Below are 6,035 nucleotides of genomic sequence, written 5' to 3' on the forward strand. Positions count from 1 at the left end.
GTCATTTAGAGGCGTACTTGATTTCAATAATTATCTATTATCACTGCAGATTTTCATTTATTTTTTTGACTATCGCTCCATTCGTTGTGTATCCATTTCGCACAATACACAATAGTTACCGTCGCTTCGACTTCTATGCCAGATTTCTTCCCAAAACTGCATTGTATCGTAAAAAGCTTCCTTCTAACACTGTATCGTAAGAACTGTCTTCTGATCTCTCAGGTTTTGCTAATGGACAACCATCCCACGGAAGGAGTTATTTTATATTCACGCCAGTACGATATGGTCATAAGACAGAATTTGTATGTAGGTGAACAGGCGAACTGTGACGCAACATTTGTTAAATTCATATTTCACGGGGATTGGTGAGTAATGAAAGTAATCATTCTCAAGATAAATGGTTACTACAACACTAATTAATTCAATACTTCCATTGATCAGTTCAATGAATACAACACAGCAAGAAAAAGGGGTTTGCTAAACAGAGACGGATTGCATTGACTCATATATCTGGTTCAATGTGTTGAAAAGAAAAATAGAACTCGTTACAGACCCTTTTTATCTCAATTAAAAAGGAAAATATGCTCCCATGAAGAAATCTGGTTCTGCTTGTGTGGTGCTCTTCCATTATTTACTATTTCTTGACTTGATAAACGACGTACCCTGGAAACCATGTCAATAGTCAATGACACAAAAATCTTGTCGCCCAGATATACTGGTGCTCCAGCATTGCACAGCCGCTGCAACGCTGTCTGGTTCAAATTTACAACAAACATAAGCCAAAATCAACAGAGAAACCATCCGAGAAACAAAAACGCCCAACGGATGCATGCATCAAAAGATATACTATGTGTAAAGTGATTCTGACTCACTGGATATAATAGTTAGACTCAGCTATAAACCTACTCCAATTCATAAATTGCATTTCGAAAAGCTGTAACACATAAATGAAACCTGCACATGTGAGATGCCCGTATCATTACCAATCTATGTCATTTTCAATATTGCCTGTATTTCATGTAGGAATAAATAATTCTAAATTGCACAGGTGAGATGCCAATATCATCATCAATAATTTTAACTGTGAAACCTAATCCTTGGAACGCAAACAACAATGTGTAACGTCATATACATATATACTTAACCCATAAATATTTCACAAAAGGCTGGACCGATATCCTTAAGTTTTCCTGCAAGTTTCTCCTTCCCTTAGCCTAGTTAACTAGTTAATCTAAGAAAATGAGATTTGTATTATCTTATTCCAAACAGGTACCGAACATTCAGTATGCACTTATTAACGTTTGTAATATTGCTGAATCAAAAACTTCATTCTCTACAGATTAAATCAATTCTTAAACCTAAGAATGGGTAATCTTTTTTATTTTTTTAAGCATCTATTAAATATACTAAAACAACCTAACACCGAAAGAATCTGAACTTGCATAATAAACTGAATTGATAGATCCGATTGAAACAATCAAGGGGACATACAACACTGAAAGTATGGCCTAATATATCCCAATACTATTCAGATCCAGTGAAATTTAATCGATACATACTTGAGATGGATGCTGGCCTGTAACACAAAAATGAGGGAAATTATATCGCACCAACCACTTTATTCGTGCACTTGTTGCAGCCAAATAGTACCAAACAGTGGAATCCTAACATCCAACTTGCACTGTCTTGACAATAATTCAATTGAGTACCTGCACGCCACAATCGGTTAGCCATCTGTGATGTCTTGTAGATATGACAATATAAAGATATGCAACATTTCTAAATACTTAAGTGCACTTGGTGAGTGAGATCTCATTTGGCATCCATTAGTTCAGAAATGGTTTTTTATATTATTGGGATCAAAAGGTCCAAAGCAGGAGGGTTATTTAGAGTTGGGATTGTTATTTGCATAATCCTTGTCCTAAAGATGCTGTGAAATGGCCAAGCCAAATTCAAAATTAGCAATCTAAGTGCCCAAAATCATTCCTATATTTAAAAATTACAACTGCAGTAGATGAATATGTAAGAAAAGATAAACCTGGAAAGACTAACCTGGTAAGCTAAATAAATGCTCAAGTACAGCTGTTGGTTATGTCGTGATTTTCCTTCTATTTCCTGTTTCTTCAATATTTTGCAGCTGTTGGTTTTGTCTACACAAATGACAAAACCTCCATTTCTTCAAATGTCTTTGGTGGATTATTAGAACCATAGTTAAATTTCAAAAGCTTTATTTTTAAACGAATATGATGAACCGAAGTAGGAATGTAAGATCTAAATATGCTGTTAGCGACCCTCGGCAGGTAAAATGATTGAATATTGAAACCTAATAGAGCAACAATTATACAAAAGGATAACTATACATTGACTCCAAAGACAACAATTTATACTGCATGCTTACTTCATTATCTTGATAGTCCGTTTCAAAGGATTTCCTACTTTTCTGCTCTACTAAATACACGTCACCAACCCGAAGCAAGGCATTGAATTTCCAGATTAGGTTCTTTGGTACATCCCCTTGCAACTCATCACCCTGAGACACATATGGATTATTTTTGATCAAGTTGGACCATTTTAGATTTGTATCTTACATTGTCAGTTCAGAATTGCATTTCACCAATCCATAGAGAAAAATACTCATAAAATCAAAAACTAATCAAAATTTTCAGAAGTTGCAAAGCTAAATTTTATGAGTAACGAATCACAATAGAGTTCCAACAGAATTTTATTCAAATCCTAACCTAAAACATCACAAACCGATCCAAATCAAGTAGAATTTAATTGACCTTTTACCTAGGATGGATGTTGCGGAATATGTCGTGCACCAACAAAAATCTGCAATCAAAAAATCAATCAGATATATTTCTTGAAAAATACCTAATTAGCAACAACTTGGATGGTCAGTGAATGGATTGATCACTATTGAAGAAATTAGGAATGATTGCAGGGGATGGGTATTGTAGTAACGCAATTAGTGAATCAATAGCTATTAAAAAAATTTGTGAATCAGAAATCTAGGGCTTACCTTTTGATAGAGAAAAAATAAAAACCCAACATTAAGGAAGAGAAATAAGAACCGTGATTTGAAATACCTCATACATGTTCTTCTTCGATCTGTTGGACAGATTTCTAGGTGCATGTGAATTTATAAGTTCGTGAGCTCATAAGAAGAAACGTATATGGGTAAGTTGATCAGGTTCAAAAAAAGATTCCATTTGATTTCAAAGAACACAACATAATCCCATTGATTTCCGAGAATATGAAACAGTTCTGTTCTATGCGTTTTGTTTTCTTAAGGGATTAATTAGACGCATTGAAACAGGCTGGGTACGTGAGATACTCCCAAACGTTGGATGAGGGCTTAAAATAAGGGTGCATTCCAAGCCGGAATTTATCTTTTGCGTTTCCCTCCATTTTTAAAGCAATAACAGCCGTCGATCGAAGAAAAAATACTGTTCTCATCCGTTAGATTGGGCAAAACACATTTGTTTTTGTAAAAAGCAATAACAACCGTCGATCGAAGAGAAAATACTGTTCTCATCCGTTAGATTGGACAAAACACATTTGTTTTTGTAAGATAGATTATCTTTTGCGTTTCCCTCCATTTTTAAAGCAATAACAGCCGTCGATCGAGGAAAAAATACTCTTTTCATCAGTTTGATTGAGCAAAACACATTTGTGTTTGTAAAAAGCAATAACAGTCGTCGATCGAAGAAAAAATACTGTTCTCATCCGCTAGATTGGGCAAAACACATTTGTTTTTGTAAGATAGATTATCTTTTGCGTTTCCCTCCGTTTTTAAAGCATTAACAGCCGTCGATCGAAGAAAAAATACTGTTCTCATCCGTTAGATTCGGCAAAACACATTTGTTTTTGTAAAAAGCAATAACAGACGTCGATCGAAGAAAAAATATTGTTCTCATCCGTTAGATTGGGCAAAACACATTTGTTTTTGTAAGATAGATATATTTGCTGGGTGTAGGGATGGCCATTTGCCCCATCGAAACCCATCCCCGTGGGTACCCGCCCTATTGGGTAGGGTTTTACCCGTACAAACGGGTTTGGGGTTGGGTATGGGTAATACCCGAAATTAGTGAAGCGGGGATGGGGCGGGGATGAGATTCTAGGTCCCCGCCCCATACCTGCCCCGTACGTTCCCATTTTAGGATTTTATATTTTTATTAATTATTTATATTATATTTAAACTAAGATATTATATTATATTATAAAAGAAAAGGTAAAAGTATAAGATATCATTAATTATTTATATTATATTTAAACTAATTTCTTTTTCTTTGCTTGCTTTACGATGAAATATCTGTTAGCCAAAATGATTTGTCTTTCACTTCAGAGATGCATGGTTTTAACGATGACGTAGATCCTTTAGAAAAGTTTGATATGTTTGTCTCTAATACTGCTCCTACTAGTACTGTTAAGTCAGAATTAACCAATTACTTAGAAGAAGATCTTTTACCTAGGATTGGTAATTTTGACATACTAGCATGGTGGAAGATAAATGGGATTAAATATCCAGTCTTGGAGTGTATGGCTAGAGATATTTTAGCGATTCCAGTTTCAACGGTAGTTTCGGAATCAACTTTTAGTACCAGAGATAGATTTGTGAGTGTCCAACGTAATACACTTCATCCAAAAACGTTGGAAGCTTTGATATGCGCTCAAGACTGGTTATGGGATATGCTGAATGGTAATGAAATTCTCTTTTTATTGAAATGTTCTTTTTTTACATTTAATACATCATTATGGTTATATGATACACTTTCTTATTTTGGCTAGGTGGATCAAAATTCGATGGTGAAACATTTTGGGAAGAAATTGAAGCAGACGATGAGGTGATCAACATGGAGGAAGATACTTGATAAGAAATAATTAAGAACTAAAATGAGTGATGCTCGTTTATAGACCAATTTGTTTTTCTTTGCTTGTTTTACGATGAATCTATGAATTTGAAATTTTAAATTATTATTATTATTATTGGTTGAACTTAGGTATTGATTATTAAATTAACTCATCATATTTGAGCTTAATGTTATGGGTAATTCGTAAAAAACCCGTCCCGTACGGGTATTTTCCATACCCGCCCCGTCCCAGATCAAGCGGGTAATAGGGAGGGTGTGGGTTTTTTTTTTTTTTTGTGTGTTAGGGACATGTAAATAATGTACCCTTTCTTACGAGAGACGGAGAGAGTGGATATTCGACTTCAACCGGGCTAGCCCTACCAGTTGGTACATATGTTTGGGCTAATTATCCTCCTCCTAAAGTTCTCATTTTCTCCTCTGTATAGAGTGTAGATATTATTGCTGGTTGGATTTTGGTCTCCATTTCTCTCATACTCCCACCACCACAAGCTGATAATGATATCTTAGAGGTACACTTTCTACCAATCTATTCCTTCTTCAATCTTTGTTTTCTATCTTTTATTTTATTACTTCTGTTGATTTGAATTGTTCAAAACAAAAACATCCTAACTATAATTCTGTTCCAAATTAGCGTTTAGGGTTTTGAAGAGATGATTCTTCATAATAAACACACTTGACGCTTACATTATAGCTACTCTTTAACAATCAAATGTTCTATTGATTTTAGGGTTTAGGGTTTAGAATAGAAGCAGTTGTTTTGATTATGTTATTGATTTTAGGGTTTCTTCATAAATCACTCAAAACCATTGTGACTCCCCCTAATTTCATGTTCAATTCATCCCTAAATTTATAAAGAATTTTTTGTAACTCAGAAGCTACTGGTGGGACAAGACAATATGAGTGAGGTAGAGGATAGGATTAGCAACTTGCCGGCTTCACTTCTTCTTCATATCCTCTCTTTTGTGGATACTCGGGATGCTGCTCGGACTAGTGTATTATCTAAACGATGGAAATACATTTGGAGGTCTATCCCTATCCTTGGATTTCAGTGTCGGAATTCCTCTCAAACCGATAGATTTATGGATTTTGTTGATAGAACGTTGGAGTTTCACGATGAGTCAAACATACAGGAGTTCTATCTCATGTCTATGGTGCTCTTGA

The 6,035-nt window shown here is 35.0% G+C and overlaps 1 long non-coding RNA gene across 4 annotated transcripts; it reads right to left on the bottom strand.

The window, feature by feature from the left end:
- Positions 1-389: 389 nt before the first annotated feature.
- LOC113278402 lies at positions 390-3,248 on the bottom strand. 4 transcript variants are annotated; one of them, XR_003325490.1, is made up of 7 exons: positions 3,090-3,248; positions 2,791-2,832; positions 2,399-2,530; positions 2,053-2,150; positions 1,560-1,709; positions 873-954; positions 390-748 (listed from the first exon to the last, which is right to left on the bottom strand). It is a non-coding gene; the product is annotated as an uncharacterized LOC113278402 (long non-coding RNA). The 4 variants fall into 4 exon arrangements; XR_003325487.1 differs by having other exon boundaries at positions 390-752; XR_003325489.1 differs by having other exon boundaries at positions 390-752; positions 3,023-3,248.
- Positions 3,249-6,035: the final 2,787 nt, after the last annotated feature.

Source organism: Papaver somniferum, chromosome 5 (genome assembly GCF_003573695.1).
Source record: "Papaver somniferum cultivar HN1 chromosome 5, ASM357369v1, whole genome shotgun sequence".
Taxonomy (NCBI): Eukaryota; Viridiplantae; Streptophyta; class Magnoliopsida; order Ranunculales; family Papaveraceae; genus Papaver; species Papaver somniferum.